At 36.4% G+C, this 18,599-nt stretch overlaps 1 protein-coding gene across 1 annotated transcript in view; it reads right to left on the minus strand.

Annotated features, from left to right (window-relative positions):
• The window catches only part of LOC134795282 (aryl hydrocarbon receptor), a 137,138-nt gene extending 125,320 nt beyond the window's left edge, over nt 1-11,818 (minus strand). Inside the window, exon 1 of the mRNA XM_063767089.1 lies at nt 11,653-11,818. The gene's annotated coding sequence lies outside the window, so the exon portion shown is untranslated. The remainder of the gene's footprint in view (nt 1-11,652) is intronic.
• Between the last annotated feature and the right edge of the window lie 6,781 nt (nt 11,819-18,599).

Consider the following 18,599-nt stretch of genomic DNA (forward strand, 5'->3'; position numbering starts at 1 on the left):
GCCTAAAAGACTGATAACTGCAACTACTAAGTACTACTTCCTGATAAAAATAGAAAAATAATTCACAGCGCAAAATCACGTTTCACCTTGTTTTTTCCTGTCTAGTTTTGTGATTTCATTGACATGACTTTACCTGCTGTGAAACTTTTTTTTTTATGTACTCCTCGCATAATATTTAATTTTCATTTGCCACTAAAGCAGGCCACTGACGAGCCTTCCAAATGGATGCCGTTACAATGGATTCATCCAAATGGACGGCATCCTAATATTAAACTGACTGTTGGAAGGCTCGTCAGTGGCCACCTTAAGGATATCGTTATAAGCTATCACGACTGACAATGACAATACCTATAGGTACTTATTCCAAGCAGGCGACATTGTAATTTAAACAAGCAACCAGACAATTATCTTGACAAAAAAATCCACTAGGTATTCCTTATAAAAATTCCACGCAAATCATGAATTCAAATGTACGTTTAAAAAAATGAAATTGTACAAAATTGCGCGCATACGCCGGTATGTACGGAACCACCTGCCGGCGCGCGCAGATGGCGCGCTTTAAATAATAAGTTTGCCATTTGAACCCTAAACGTAAAAACTACCTATATGCATAAAAATATTTATATTGCAGATATTCAAAGGAAATTTTGAAATAAATTAACGTAAGTACAATTAATTCGACAAATAATAAGTAGGTGCTTAAAATGATAAATAATAAAATACATACTATGCTTTTGTCCCGACGCCATGAAAAATGAAAGAATAGTTATTTGTACAACAAGAGATCAATGTTTGATATTTCTTCGATTGCTTATTTTGAGTCCCGTGCAAGCGAAAGATTCTATAACTAACTCGCTACGCTCGTGAACCTAATTTAGAATCTTGAGCGAAGTAAGGGACTCAAAAGCGCACGAGATGTAAATAACTTTGATCTCGTGTAGTACACAAAATTTTTCACCTGAGCAGTGAGAACACACCTATTAGACAACTTGAAAAATGTAATTCTTCTTCATCACTTAATACCTGCACTCATGTTTTCTTAAGATATACAAACAATTAAGTTTAATTACCGCAATCGAACACAAAAACAAAACGTAATAATAAATTTCAATAAAGGCCGAGAAGGACAAGTCCAGCAAGTACCTAGACTTAGCTTACGAGATAACCGCAATGTGGGCAGTTGACTCGACGATTATTGTTCCTATAGTCGTGTCAGCGAACGGTCTCATAGCGAAGAGTCTCGACCAACACCTAGAGAGACTCTCGCTGGGTGGTTGGATCAAGGGTCAGATGCAGAAGGCGGTAACTTTGGACACGGCGCGTATATTAGTTCGTCGATTCCTCACTCTGCGGCCCTGACCACCGGCAGCTTGGACCCTGCCCCGCTGCCGGCGGCACCCTAGGTTAGGTTTTTTATAATGTGTTTATATATTTTTGTTATGTTTTGTAAGTGTTTTTATATTTTATTTTTATACTCACATTGTAAAATCCTAACCTAAGACCCTAATTGAATAAAGGAGATAATTTCAGTAAAATAATATGGAAATAACGAACATTTTGAAGTGTCAGTTGGACACTTTAACCGACAACTTTTTTTTTTGTAAAAAAAAACTTTGTAAGATACGGTCCGAATTGCGGATACGTACTATTTGTCAACTATGGTAGAAATTCTTAAAAGTAAAATAATTAATTTTGCGTGATAATCTGTGTATTTTTTGAGTTCATTATTTTAATTGTACAATAAAATACCTAAAATATAGTATTTTATCAGTTTTTATTAAATCTTTAACTTTATTTGTTTCAAATATTTGTTTCTGAGTCATGGGTGTTTTCTATGTATATAAGTATGTATTTATCTATATAAGTATGTATATCGTCGCCTAGCACCTATAGTACAAGCTTTGCTTAGTTTGGGGCTAGGTTGATCTGTGTAAGATGTCCCCCTAATATTTATTTATTTATATTTATTTTTATTAATTAATTATTAAGAATTCATACTCGTACGTGGTTTGGAACGATGCGGTATACCGTTGAATGTCGTTTTAACTTTTTTTGTCTGTTTCTTTTTGCTACCAGTGTGAAAGGGACAGAGATAATAGAACCCAAGTATTTCGAACTTGTATTAGACCCCGCATGTAGTAATGACATTTGCTATATAGGTTGAATGTCATTTTGTCTCACTCAGTGAGCAAAATCGCATTTTGCTCACTGTTTTTAAGAAGCAATGTACCCTTGTTCGAGCTGCTGAGGTGAAAAAAACATTATTATGTTTATTGATGTATGGTTTTTGACAGTATCAAACTACTTATATACCGTTACATTTAATTTAAAAATGATTAGTTATTTTATTTGGGTACTTGATTATCTTCAAACATATCGTTTGATAATAAATTTACAAAAAAATACCTGTCCGTCAATCTATATACAGACAGACAGACAACGTTTATACAAATACATAAAACATAAGGATTTCTAAGCTGCCTACTTGAATATAATAGATAGCTGGAAAATGGATGATTGGGAACAAAAAATGTACTAGTTTTTTTGTGATTATGATATTATTAATAGCATTTTAATAGTCTATTTTTAAGCCCGGATAAAAAAAATAATGCGTCAAACTAAAAACCCAATTTAAATACATATTTGATAATTGAACAACACTAGAACACTATCTGTCAATTTCTTTATACAGATATACCTATTGAATATCTAGTACGATAGTTATGACGGAATGGCTAAAATACATACCCTGACCAAACCCTGACTATTATACTTGAAATAAGTACTATAGAAACCAGCTTATATCAATAGGGGCCGGTACGATTCTATCCAAATAAAAACCTTAAACTACATGTAACAAAGAACCATGATAAAGAAAATCCCAAATGAAGCCTGCCTCTACTTTTTTATGTTTTTTTCGATTACTGTTAATCGGCTATATTGGTCATAGTCATAGACCTGCGGGTCAATGTGGCAAATATATTTCTGAGGGGGCGTGGGAAGGCGTTTAGGAAAGTAAACTGAAAATCGACAAAAACAGTGACTGGACCTAATGGAAATCCTTACTTTTCCAACAGTCCCATAAGGTGATTAATACGTTTCTTGTTCGCAATGACTTATTCATTCAATTCATATCAATATTGCCGATCATCTTCCAACTATGCCCTGGAGGAAAAATATTTCCACCTAGGAATTGAGTAGGTACATTTCAGACGCTAAATTGATTCGTTTAACCATTACTCAATGGTACTAATCAATTATATATATCAAAAGGGTTTCACGCTTATAATATGAAAATGTGATTATTTCTAAACTATTAATGACAGCTGACCATCGTAGCTATTACGTCAACGTCAAAGATATGTTTACATTTTTCGCCTTATTACAAAGGAGTAAGGTGCAAAAGTGTAAACATATCTTTGACGTCGAGTGTACAATGACACTCTTAACGTTGGAATCGTTTATAAGACTAGACACCAAATTACGGTGTCGTATGGTCGTTGCTCGGGCAAATTACATAGTTTTCATGGTCTTTGCACACCGATGGTTGCGTGGATGTTAACGTGTTAAATTTTATAGTGATAAACTTGTATTATTGATGACATTTATACATTTGATATACCTAAACTTCACCTGTTCTTTTAGAGGCAGCCAGGGCTATTTCGTATTTTTCTCTCTCGGTTGCTTAAATATAAATAATGTTGGAAGAGATCCCGAGAGGCCTAACGCAAAATTGAAGTTTTTATATTGAATTTATTCCACGACTTGATTAAGAGGAAAGGCCATGAAAATCACTCGGTAAATAGACTATGTCTGCGAGGGCAGACTCTAAGCAAAACGTTAAAAGGTTAAAGTTGCCTTGATAGAAAAAAATCACAAAAAACATGTTTATTTTTAATACATTTTCTATTGTAAGTACCTACATCGTTAGGTACCTTGCATACCATAGCTGTATAATTTTAGCATAAAGCTAGTGATATAGCCGAGGGATTTACTAAAACTTTAAAACCCGCGAGATTTGGCAATCTTCCGTCGCAAGTTTCGCTTGGCGCGCCATAGCTTTTGTTCCTTTCTAATTTCCTGACTTTACGTCCCCTCTTAAAGAAATAAGTTCGGCTTTGTACACAATTATTAGTAGTATACTTAATATGCTAGTAGCAGTAAGTAGTACAAATGCAAGGTTGTTTTGTGCAATACAGTATTTTATTAGTAACTATTTTACTACTGCTACTAAAATGATTTGCTAGGTATTTGATTAGGTTTATATTAATTATTATTATTTGTTGTAGTTGTAATGAATTGTACCAAACAGGCCAATCATAATCATTGGGCGAAACATATTAAACGAGCTAGCTGGAAGTAGGCTCTACCATCATGTCCATTGCATTATGTCCGATTGTATTGTAAAACTATTTAGTCCACTCTTGTAGGTTCTGCATGAAACAGTTGCGTTTTCGAACGCATTTACACACATAATTACTGAGGTCTATTGTATATATTAGGTAGTTAGGTACCAATCTCGTTATTTTATCTCTGTTCATTATGTTTTATTGAGCCAGTTAGCGTTCCATTTACATAAAAGCTTCTCTTCCTTAATCGTTTTTATCCGCGAACACCTTACAGATAGACAGACATACATAACCAAATCACTCGCTCATCCGCGTAAACCGTTCACATTGCTGATTCAAAATTAGAAAACGAGAAAGGCGATTATGGATACGGTCACAAATTCACGGCAACAATCGATTCGAATGTATCGATACGAGCTATTATTCACCCCATAAATTTGTAATCGAATCAATGTAATAGGCCGCGACTGATTTTTGAAGGCGTCATTCGATACGCTGGTAAACACGGATATAGAGTTGCTGGAGGTGTTAAATATTAGTAAATTTGACAATTTTAGATGAATGCTCAGTATAATGCCAAAAAAATAACTTTCATTAAAATTTATTCCGAAACAGGCTTATACGAGTAGTGTTACATCAAATAATAATTGAAGAAATTCTATAAAATGGAACTAAAGACGAAACATAGTGGCAACACAATAAGTTAAGTTGTCACAACAATAAAAATGAAATTTCATGGTTCTAGGTGCAATAGTTTTCAAACATCCCGGCGCCCTCCATAAAAAATACCCGTATTGAGCTACGGCGCTCAAAATACCCCGTAAGTAAAAGGTTAACTTAGAATAATAATAAAGTCGAGAAGGTGAATACTTAGTAGCAACCTCAATCAACCCTTTATTGTTTTATTTTGACATCCACAGATCGTATTGCAATATGGTTCCTTTTACTCGAATATTTTAACTGTAAAAGAAATGCAAGTTTTTTTTTAAAGATGGGCTTAATTTGAAGAAAAACTGGATGTTCAAAAAACATGCACCTTTGTTTTTAGGTTTGATTAGGAAATATTCTTCTAATCACGATTCAAGATCCAAGAAGGTTAATTTGATTCAAGTTAGTTTAAGTTTTCATTTGGAGATATACTTAACTCATTTAAGTATGTGACGTTTTGATATCTTCATCACTCTCAGTTAAAGCATACCTACACTATGGAAGGTAAAGGTAAGGAAAACGATCTCCATGCATCAATTTTTTTTATTAACATTGTTATTAGTGTCCGTCAATAAACCTTAAATAGGTGGCGCTACAATACCTAGAATATTTGATGAAAAAATTCAAATCATTGACAGCGCACTTCACTCCGTCAATAACGCCTACGTCCTTAGCTACTCTAGCGCTACTCTGGAGAGATTTGGAACTATTATTTACAGCTAACTGCTGGACACTTTTACAACTGTTCTACCATAAGAGATTTCGCTCCTTTTAATCTATACTCCATAACCTACACCCAATCTTGACATATGTAGTATGTTGCACATTTATAACCCCATTTAAAATCAAATCCAGTGACTTACATATGTACAATACTTTAACATTTACCACAGCGTAAATAGACAACTCGATGAATGGATGTTAGAATATCTAAACACATAACAATATGAAGTAATTCATAAACAATTTGAATAAAGTGAAAATGTATGTTAAGTATAACTAATATATTAATTATGTACATAAGTCTGCATACATACCTATAATTAATGTTCATTACTTATGGTTCTTACCATAAATACAAGAACTGAGTTTCCGTTATTCGTTTTGTTTACAGGATATTAAAATATGAATAACCAAATATCCAATGGGGACCAGAGGTTAGTGTAATTTAGAGAATCTATGTACACGACCCTAAAAGTAGCACTTCCAGTCACCCTGCTTCCATTTATCCTATTATGTCGTGTAATATAATGATTTAATTAAAACCATATTGATATGTATGGTAGAGTTGAAATTCCCGAACACTTCGAATATAAACTAATTTCTGTGTGGTAATGCAGGTAATTGTCGGAATTGATTTGTTCCAAATCTCAAGTTTTAGGCATTTTGATAAAAAATGAAACTTATTCCTAATTTTGACAAAAAATAACAACGGGTTGCACTCCGGGAGTGCCGGCAGAAGTGAAAACTCAACGACATTGTAACTCAAAATATTAATAACAGCGCCAACTACTGCAAAATGTCTGCAGCACTGTGTATAATTGAGGTTAACGCCATCTAGCGTTATTTCGTCCCATTACTTGAAACCCCTAAGCACATCACTGTGAGTACTACAGTTATATTTATACCAGTTTGAGGGAAACTCACTAGATGGCATTAAAATCAAAAAAGAAAAACACAATGACATTGTCCGTCACACATGACGTCACGCAAGCGCCCTGCGCCGCCTAAACGAAACAGCAGGCTCAGGCATACATTTTCGCCGCGCGGTAGAAAGAGAGGGTTACGCCTTACGCCTTACGCTGTATCGAGTTTAACATTTTTTCCCCACCTCAAAAAGTGCACAGCGCCGCTAAAGATGTTTTCACTTCAAAAATAGCGTAGGTATTCCATTTGAACTGGTACGTATAATATTTGTTGAGGAAGTAATCGTTTAAGAAATGTTAAGGAAGGAAAGGAACAAAGGTCTCCCTCCAGCTATTTTGCTCGGCACGTGTTTTGGAGGCGAGAGTGCAGTCTACTTTAATATCTGTCTCTGGCGACGGCAACGTAGTTTACACAAAATATAATAGATGGCGCTGTTTGCTTGTACGTAGAAGGTTCAGTGGAAATTATATGAAAGGGGCTATTTTTACTTTCGAAATCAATCAATCATTGGGTCCTGAAGTGTGGTCAAAAACATTCAAGTTGCAAATGGCTTAGGTGTTGTTAAAAGTCGAGTTAATTTGTGGGAAATTCGGTTTTCGATGGGTCTTAAATATTCCCACACTATCTTATCACGCGACACACACAAACAGAACAAAACAGCCGATTTTTTTTTTAAATGCTTTATCGCTAAATACCCACTTTTATACCTTTTATAAGCAGTGCCGAAAATCCGTGAAATAAATGGTTTATTTTTATATTAGCATAAACAAGTAATACATGTGTTCAAAATCACTTGCAAAAAGCATCTGTAGTAGTCTGTAAATAATTTCGAGACATTTAGTTGTGTAGGTACTAAGTGACTTCCCCATTTGACATACCTACAATACGTACAATCATATACCTGCATATAGTGCATAAAGTGCATAATTTACCTACCTGGACAACGTCTTTTGAACTTCATATGACTATTTTCGAAGCAATTAGCTACTAAATAGGTGTATCACTATACAATTGAATTCGCTAAATTCCTTCACATCACAATGTGCATTTAATGCGAGAACTCACATGAATTTTAGCAATAAGGTCCAAATTACAATGATCAACGTTAGTGAGAAGAAAACGATATCAATTAGTGAGAGTGCCACAAATTGCTGGATTCTTACTCTATCTAATTGACTTTGGAAAATGTCGTAGAAAACAAGCGAAAAATGTACGCGTTTTCGTTAGTTAAATGTATAAAGGAGATATTCGGGCGGGTGCCTAAAGATAAGGACAAACTGTCCCCTGGTACGCTTTTGCTTCTCAAGCAGCGCGAACATATGTCTGCGGAGCAGTACAACTCCCCGGAACACCGGAGCCTAAACAGGCAAATATCCAAGGCAGTAAGACGGGATATCAGGAGAAGAAACACACAAAGAATCCATCGCTTAATAGAAAAGCATCGAGGCCCAAAGGTGTTTCAGAGGGCCACGAGTAGTGGCACTAGCCAGCTTAACAAACTGGAAGACGAAGATGGACATATAGTAACGGACACTCCAGGGCTATTAAACGTGGCAGCCAAATTCTATGGGAAACTATATGAGTCACAAAATACACACTACTTGACGGGCGGTACAGAGTGCTCACGTGCAACTCTGACAAAACATTACACTGAAGACATTCCAGATATTAGTACCTATGAAGTTAAGCAGGCTATGAAACAACTTAAGCAATACAAAGCTCCGGGAGAAGATGGCATTACCACAGAACTGCTCAAAGCAGGTGGACGCCCGATACTGAAAGAACTGCGATGGATCTTTAACGAAGCTCTGTTCACCGGTGAAATACCAGAAGAGTGGCAGAATAGCATGGTCACATTATTTCACAAGAAAGGCGCCAAGACAAGTCTTAAGAATTACCGCCCTATTGCCCTCCTAAGCCAAGTGTACAAAGTATTCTCACGAGTTGTCACATCGAGAATATCACGAAGATTGGACGAATACCAGCCTAAAGAGCAGGCGGGCTTCAGGAGCGGTTTTAGTACAGTCGATCATATTTTCACAGTAAGGCAAGTGATACAAAAGTCACTTGAGTACAATATACCACTTTACCTTGCCTTCGTGGATTATGAGAAGGCGTTCGATACGGTGGAGCATTGGGCAGTTTTTGACTCCTTAAAACGTTGCCGAATAGACTACAGATACATCCAGCTGTTGAAAAACCTTTACCGCTCAGCGACAATGACAGTGCAAATTCAAGGCTCCAGAACCTCAATACCACTCGGAAGAGGAGTGCGTCAAGGTGACGTAATATCTCCAAAACTTTTCACAAATGCACTAGAAGATGTATTTAAACACTGTAACTGGGACGGCAGAGGTATCAAGATAGATGGAGAGTACTTAAACCACCTACGCTTTGCTGACGACATTGTTTTACTCGCAGAGACACCTGAAGATCTCGAACACATGCTCAATGATCTAAGCCAGGCATCGATGCGAGTTGGCCTGAAAATGAATATGGAGAAAACAAAGTGGATGAGCACCGCTGAAAAGGCAACCATTTCATTGGAAGGCAAAACGATGGAGAGAGTAAGCGATTACGTATATTTGGGCCAGAAAATAACGCTTGACGGTAACCCCTTGGATGCCGAAATTAGTAGGCGCATTCAATTGGGTTGGGGCGCATTTGGAAAGCTAGGCGATGTTTTCAAGTCCAAAATCCCACAGTCACTGAAAACCAGGGTCTACAACCAATGCGTCCTCCCAGTGATGACCTACGCATGCGAGACATGGACGTTGACCGTCGGAAGGGTGCGCCAGCTAAAAGTGGCACAGAGAGCCATGGAGCGCGCGATGCTCGGGATCTCCCTGCGAGACAGAATTCGAAATGAGGACATTCGCCAACGCACGAGAGTTACCGACATCGCCAAAAGAATTGCGCAACTGAAGTGGGAATGGGCCGGCCATATCTGCCGCAGGGATGACGACCGATGGGGCCAGCGAGTACTGTTCTGGAGACCTCGACTGGGAAGCCGGAGGGACGGAAAACCACGAGCCAGATGGTCGGACGACATTAGAAAGACGGCAGGGCCGACCTGGCATAGAACCGCCGCATACAGAACAACATGGAAATCCATGAAAGAGGCATATGTTCAGCAGTGGACGCAAATATGCTGAGAAGAGAAGAGAAGAGAAATGTATAAATGATATATGAGTAAATCAACTAGGTATGTATAATGCATCAGGTGTCAAATTAACTATGTACCTATAATGCATCAGGTGGTGAAAATTTGTATTTTAAATTTAGTAAATATTTGTTAAATAAAATAAATAACAGGGATAGTAGTATTTATGTTAATGTTATTTTTGGTTACTAGTTTGCATGTATTTTTAATATTATTGACATATATATCTGTATTCTTAGCATGTAAGTGAATTGGTTTTAAACTGTAAACTTGCATTGTTTTCAATAAATAAATAAATAGATACCTAAGTAAATAACAAATTTATGAGTACAAATAAGAGAGAATTGTTTTATGATACATACATATGAGTTTTCTCTGTTATTTATATTTACTGCCAGTGATTCAGAATATATTTTAATCATAAACCTTTATGATATTATTTTTAAGTACAGTCTGGGGGCTATCAGGTTACACAGACTAAAAAAGAAAAAAAAATAAGTATAAGTTTTCCAGGGCCAAGTCGTTCTTCACTACTTATCGAAATATTTATTACTATCAATGTTATTATCTTGGTAAAATTAATTGGATTCTGGCTGGTATCCTGAAGCCGGGATTTCCGAGATTCGCCTGAGGCGGTGTTATTTTGTCATAATTTGTTTGGTTCAGAAACGGGTAACTTCAGGATTGGCGAAAACACACCTAACCTATTTATAGGATAACCTTACGAAAATCCTGAAAAGTGAACGGTTTCAGTTTTAGGACTAATGATAATATGACCAATAATACTTTATGACTTAAAAAATTAATAATACTTTTACTTTGTGTAATTAAATATGTGTACAAAACGCGAGAGTTTAAAGTGTTAACACTTTATGTCAAACAAAGGGACCCCATGAGTAAGAATATTAATATTTACCTATGGTAACACGAATTTGATGATTCGAAAACGCAACAGTCAGCCATAAATATAATAATGTCTAGTTTTCATTTATTGCAAGGCCAAAATAATTTGTAGTTGAATAGGTAAGTATATTTATTTTGCTTAAAAATCGCGTCATATAATGGAAATAGCTCCACTAATATGCATATTATCGAATAAAGCATATCCAAATATATGTTTAATTTTAGCTTTAAATTATTCTTATTAAGAGAAGACAAGCAATTCTAATAAGAAAATATGAGATATCTGTAATTATTTTACCGATCCTTTTAATATCTACACGCAAGTCATAACGCCTTTAAAAAATCTTGACGCGGTGCTTTCTGATAATTTTTAATATATTTATATACCTCAGTTCAGTCGATTCAAATGGATGGCAGCATATTGCTGCATTTGTTATCATTCTACTCATTTGAGAACCAACTTAAACTTTATTAAACTTTATTTAAATATAAAAACAATCAAAAAGGCATAGTATTAAAAGCCATAAGGCATTCTTTGTCTCTAAACTATTGATTTAAAAAGAACCAACTAAAAACAACTCCTACTTCATTAGCCATACGTATTTGTTTTTTTTAACATAAATATTCATCTTAAATAATTATAATTTTCAATTACCATCAGTTATTATTAACTTGTTAAAGTTATTCTAAACTTTATTTAATTTAAACCCTATATAATTATGTAGTAAATATGTGATATTGTTAAATACTTTTTTTTATGTCAAATAGTTGCTACATATATGTATTAGGTATCAGTGCACATTAAAATGATTAGTGCGCCTACGGCGAAACATGCACAGCTTCACCGCCTCAGGTTTCAGTTGTTTAATGAACTCAGCTTACCTTTTCCCATTCCGCCGCCTCCTCTTCGTCGCATACACCGTCCCCAGCTGGCTGGCCTGCGGCTGTGGCGGCCGGAGCAGCGTGTCCACGCATCCCTCCAACGCGTAGCCGCCCCAGCCGCACAACAGCTTAGAGTCCGCGGCTATCTTGACGGCTGGGCACAGTTTGCCAGGTTCACAACGGCTTGTTCAAGTTCAAGATGCGTTCAAGGTTGCTTAGAACGTGGAAATTGAGTTCCGCAGCTATCTCGACGGCTAGGCCTGTTCAAGATTAGGAAGAGTTCGAGGAAGTGTTCAAAGTTGTTTATGATCTGTGGTGTACGTCCGATATTCTGACTGTTGAATACCAGTGCACTGTTTACTGTTCAATGACCAGTTCAAGAAGACCTTTCCAGAATTCTGTCAAGCTTAATGTTCAATGTTTCACTTGTTAAGAAATCCTAACTGCTTTAGTCTTTTCGGCTGAAGAGTTACACTGTTTCAGGCCGCCTTGTGTGTTGTTATATTAAGTAACGTTTTCTAATACCATCGTGGTATTTTGTGTTCTAATTGTAATAAAGTGCCTTAGCTTATCTGTTGAATGCCAAATTATGTTCAAAATGCTAAATCTGCATATACAGATTTGTTTGTTAAACAAAGAAGACACTGTGATTTGGTGAAGTGCAGTTACATCAAGTTAAGGTGTATTTTTCTTGGTATCTCTATATTTTACGTTTTAATTGTTCGTTGTAGTGATTATTGCTATTGATGCTTTGGAAACTTAACTACAAGACAATGGCCTCGCGATATAAATTATCGGAGAACAATTATCTTCTTCCGTTCTCGAAGGCCACTTAGCTTAGTAAAACCTTTGTTTTGTTTGCTTTATGTACTTGAATTCACCTATAAACTAATATTATTCATTGATAAGACGATACGGCCGAGCACTAAATTCAATAATCGAATTTAAATTTGGATTTGATTTCAATTCAATGAGTATTTTTAAACTAATTTTTTTCTTTGGAAGATTAATTGAGCCACTATTATTAATACACGGAATCCTTATTGGAAGAATTTGGGCGAAATATAATTCAACTAAGCATGTTTCCACTGAAAGTTTTTATATAACACTTGCGCCGTTTGTTCACCACCAGAGGTCACTGTTTACGATCGATCCGTAACAAACACTAAGTTTCAGTCACTATTTCAAAAATCCAATTTGAATCTTCATCTTTTCAATCGACACTTAAGATAGCACTTTGGGAAGTTGTCATTTTAAATACTTAACACTGTTGTTATGTCAAATTGATTAGTTCACGTGTTTTTATTTTGAGGTTATAATAATCGTATGGGGTAACGCGTGGCGCCGTCGGCGAGCGCCCGATGTCGTTTGGCGCCTCGGTTCCACAGACCCCTGGCCGAGGGAGGAGTGGCCTACAACCAACACGCCCACTGCCTCCAGCCGGCCAATCCACGCGCCTCGGTCCCATCAAAGCGTACACTGGGACGTATTGAGTGACGTGTATTTTTATTTTTACAAACAATTGCACTGCACTTTTTGCATCGAGTTAAGTTTTGTTAAATTGTATCGCTTTTATTTACCGACCGCTACTGCAATGCAATGTAAAAAAATAAGCTTTTTAAAGTTCATTTGAATTCTTACGTCGGATCGGAACAGGTTTTTAGTGATAACCCATAGATGTATTCTTAAATTATTGAGATAATAGTTCATTTAAGATTGATATCGATACATTTCTTGTAATGCCATGTCTATAATACTCCGTATCAAGGATCTCCGTCTGGAGTTATTTTTGCTTCAATTTTCCTGGTACTATAAATTTTACTTTGACATCTTGCAAGTCGGTAGATAATAAAAAAGATCTTACCTTAGCTATCTTATCCAATCTTTATCACTTGAATTTGGAGCTGTCAACATAGCCTTAAAATTATTAAACGATACACCTTTTAAAAAGGCACCGTCCTTTATGAACTAAGTTACAGAAATGTAGATTTTTTTTAAAAACAACATCAACGACAGCTAATTATTTTGTATACAGTAAATTATAACGTGCCAAGTCCGTCCCCAGGCGTGCGGTGTGACGTCACAAGATGGCCGCCGCAGGGCGAGTTTTCGCATTTTCCCTTTGACCGTCCACCCAGACGGACAACCCTCTAAGGCTGTACAAAGTTTTTTTATTTACACCGCAAGTAAATTTACTAAGTAAACTTTCACTTCATTTCAAACAGAAAAGGTCCTGTCTAATTTGATGGAAAATGAATGCATAAAGGGTGAATGGTAATTAGGTAGGTGAAATGGTAATTGTACTTAAATAATGTTACTTTAGAACGGTTCTTGTTCTTGTCAACCCGCTGAGGTGTTGTCAGAATGATTTTCCTATCATTTAGAGCAAATCCAATTTTCGAACACTTCGACCAGGCATTGATCGAATATAATACAATAGTAAAAAATTATAGTGGTGGTGCTATTTCGGTGCAAGTTTAGGTACAAAATCATGAAGCACACCTCATTACACGACTGCCCATAAAAAAGAGTGTATTGTTTTTTGTTATGTACTATGTCTTGAAATGACTACGAATTAAGTGTCTAACTAATTAAGTTGTAGACAACAAAAGCTTGGTAATAATTACATAATAATTATGTGGTATTATCATTTAAAAACATTACACACAACTTTTAAGTAAATCTGTTTAGACGTCTTATGCATTAGAAGTTACATCCATTACCTACGTAATTAAATTGCTTTCGACTTAAGCGTACCTATACGTAAAATAAGGGGAAGGCAGAATTTAATAATTAGGCGACGGGGTGCGTTCATCCACCTTCTGCTACCCTTACAATAAAGGGGCCCACTGATTAACAGTCCGCCGGACGGTATCGGTCTGTCAGTTAGAACAAAATTTTGACAGTTCCGAACAACTGACAGGCCGATACCGTCTGGCGGACTGTTAATCAGTGGGCCCCTTAAGGTAGGCGTCCGGCCGAGTGCTAGTCACTGTCCCAGACGTCTCGGTATAATGTCATGTTTAAACTTAAGAGGAAAGGGACGGCCGCTTCTCCATACAAACGTAGTCCCCATTTCCCTCTCTGGATATTGACATTATGGAAAGTATTTTTACATAATTCGATGTATATTAACCATAGCTATGCCCCTACTTTTGACTGTTTTGATTTTTTGATTATTCAAAAATTAGGAGCGAAAAACAGATTTTATACAAATTCTTAAATGCTATTTTTTTTAAATTAAATTATAAAAGTTATTTTATAGTAGTTAGTTAGTCATTTTATAATAATTAAAAATTCGAAAATATCAAACGTAGGGGCATAGCTCTGGTTTTTATACAGCAAATTGTGTCAAAATATTTTCAATAATGTTAATATCTAGAGAGGAAAATGAAGACTACGTTTGTATGAAAAGGCGATTTCACGCGGGTCCTCCACTTTCGTCTTAAGTCATTGGTCGATAGAGCTGGGTGTCATCTATTTCATCTTTTTCATCTCGAGCGCAAGGACGTTTACTTTGCCTATATTCTCATTAAGTCCCATCTCGTACGGAACAAAAACATACAAGGAGAAACAACAAAAATAATAGGGTTCCGAATAAGGCCATATTCGGTATCGTGTCCTGATCAGGAAAAAAAACAAGAAAAACATATCTGACTCGAAAATTTTTTTTTTCTTTGGGGCAAATCGTCCTATTCGGCCAACCCACTATTTTTGTTAGGTACACCCTGTATTAAGGGGCCCAGTGATTAACAGTCCGCCGGACGGTATCGGCCTGTCAGTTAGAACAAAATTTTGACAATTCCGAACAACTGACAGGCCGATACCGTCCGGCGGACTGTTAATCAGTGGGCCCCTTTACACACGTAACGACGCGTCATTTAGGCCCTGGTCTCCTATTTTATGCTGTACGCGGCGTCTGGCGTCAGCGTCAACGTTTTTGAACAAAAAAGACGCTGACGTCGACGTCTAAAACAGACCACAACAGTACATCTCTATAGTAAGCATCGTGACGCAGACGCTGTAAGCGGCCGATGGCGTTTATAAGAGACCAGGGCCTTAAACATTAAATCTATGCGTTATTAAGAATAACTTCGTAAAAAGAATAATTCACTATTAGTGTACAGTCAGCGTCAGTTTGTAGCATCCAAAGTATTCAAATAGTTCGGTACGCCATACAAATTATATGATGTACTTACCGAACTATTTGAATACTTTGGATGCTACCTACTATATGACACTGACTGTACCACATTTATACAGGTTTATTGTCACAATGATTGCTCCATAAAGCGCTGTTGGTGTCATACACATTAATGCGATGATTGTATCGCCTCCCAGGGCGATGGTAAATCAAAGCGAATGGCTCAAATACACGCACTGATATTGTACAAAATAATGTGGGTAGTGTGTTATTGTTCTAAATACAGATACTAGTACACTTTTCTAAGAACGAGGTAATCGTTTATAGTTTTTGTGATCTAATCAATATTTTGTTTGATTCTACTCCTTAATCTGTAATCAAAAAAATTGTACATTAAAAACATATCCTAATATAGGATAAAATACCTCAAAAGTGTGCACTTACATTGAATTAATTATTTAAACTATATCACTAATACAAAAGTGTACAAAAGGCGAAGTTGCCTTCTGCCAGTAAATCTCCAGAAGTCGAGATGAAACAGAAGCCACAAATCAACAATAAGTACCTAGGTAATAACAAGTTTATTATGTGTACAAAAAAGCTACGGTTAGTTAAATTTCTTACATTTTGACAAAATAAATAATTGTTAAATACCAAATAAGTATCGAATAAAGCTACATAACTGTAGCGGCATTAGGTACTGCTGCGGGGGAACGCGGTCCCTGTAACATATTCTTAAACTTTGCACTGTTAATTTCCTTCATCAAAATGAGTGACGTTCACCGCCGCGCCGCATTGCTGTCACAATTCAAACGCAACAGCAGGGGCAAAGGCCGCAACAGCAATATCGCTACAACAATGCAGCTGTAGCAGCTATCCGAACGTCACCTTAACATGCCTTAACACAGACAATCTTGATAAAAAGAGTGACGGATTCAACTATTTTTTTCTAAATAAATCATTTTGACATTCATTTTGCCAAATAAGTCTGCATGTAACAGTTGTCGCAGTGCATTGTCGCTCACAGGTTGTCAGGTAGGACAAAGCCTTACGTTCAGGGTAGGCAATGCCATCTATTGTTTACAGCTGGTACCATCACACTTTTATGCCAGCCAACGAGGCAGTAGGGGTTGGCTACGGCCACCAAGCGAGTTGTAAAATCAATACTTGCCTTTAATGAATGTATCACGTAGACTATGGTTTTGCAGTATTTGTACCAGTAATATCGTACTTTAATAATAATATAATTAGTGTATTCTACGTAATCTACGTCTCCTGAGAAAAAACATATCTAAATTAATTTAATGGTACACTGAGAGAAAAATCACCACCAGGAATTAATAAACAGTTCTGTACTGGGGGAAAAAATGAAGTTTTAGTAGTAATCATGGAAGTTTCACTATTTCTGTAAAATTTATTTATTTCTACAAACAGCTCAGTAATACTAAATCTAATTTCAGCAAACAGACTTTAGTAAATGGAGCATTAAACAAAGTTCAGTATTTGTTACAATCCATTTTTATTACTACTAAAATTCTCCGATTTTTACTAGTAAAGTTTGTGATTTTTGGAAAAAACATCTGTGATTTCAAGTTATGATTTTAGTAAATGTCTCACTTACATAGTTTTGTAATATCTAAAAAACGAGTTCGCGGGAATAACATTACCCCATTTAAAATAACAATTCAGTTGTTACTATAGCGACATTACAAAGTTTACTGGTATTTAGTAGATAGACTTGTTGTGTTTATGTTCATTGTTGTACCAATCACTAAACGAGTTTTGTAATACCAACACAGCTACTTGCTACGTTCATTTGGTTAGAGTTAGTATTGTGTCGGATGTCGGGCGGGCGTGTCTCGTGTCTTCTTTGTTTAAAACATACTTAAGTTAAATAATAAATTTAGGATATATTGTGGGCCATGGACATATTAACCCGCGACCTACTGTGTAGTTGGGGTCTACAGGAATATATTGTTCTGCAACTTCGAGCTAGCTGTTGTTATTCTAGTGATAATGACATCAAAGGTAAATCTAAACTGTTTGCAATTCCAACCTCCCTAGCACAGGTGCGCCGCGAGAGCATGTTGCGCGCGTAATAACTACTAGTCTCTTTCTGACTGTATGAATAAGAAAGGAATGGGTAGAATATCTCGACAGGCTTTTATAGTGCCTCTTTAGTACAGAGATATACTACCAAATGCTTTTTTATTCATACAGACAGAAATAGAGACGGGTAGCTACCACGCGCGCGACATGCTCTCGCGGCGCCCGTTTGCTAGGGGCGGAGGAATTGCAAACAGTTTAGTTTTTGCCTGTGACGTCATTATCTCTAGAATAACAACAGCTAGCTTGGAATCGCAGTACAGTTTAGTAAAACCTATGACGTCATCGTCTCCGATATTGCTAAAGCACGCTTAGAATTACAAAACGGTTAGTTTTCACCCATGACGTCATCACCTCCGATATTGCTAAAGCACCTCTCGGAATAACAAAACCAAATTTCTGAAATTACTCTAGCATACTTCAAATTACAAATATAGAAGTTGTATTTCCTACTAAATGGAAATTGCAAAAGTCAATTTGTTCCTATTAGTTGACTCTCCTTGTCCCCGGATTAAGTTTTATTTTTGTAATTCTAAGTGTGTTTTTGTTAGTTTTTTCTCTCAGTGTATAGGTCTAAATAATGAGAATTATAATATACTAAGTTAGCGACCCACCCGGCTTGGCACGGGTTAATAAATTATACACCTAAACCTTCCTCAAGAATCAATCTATCGATAGGTGAAAACCGCATGAAAAT

Source organism: Cydia splendana, chromosome 1, assembly GCF_910591565.1.
Source record: "Cydia splendana chromosome 1, ilCydSple1.2, whole genome shotgun sequence".
In the NCBI taxonomy this organism is placed as follows: Eukaryota; Metazoa; Arthropoda; class Insecta; order Lepidoptera; family Tortricidae; genus Cydia; species Cydia splendana.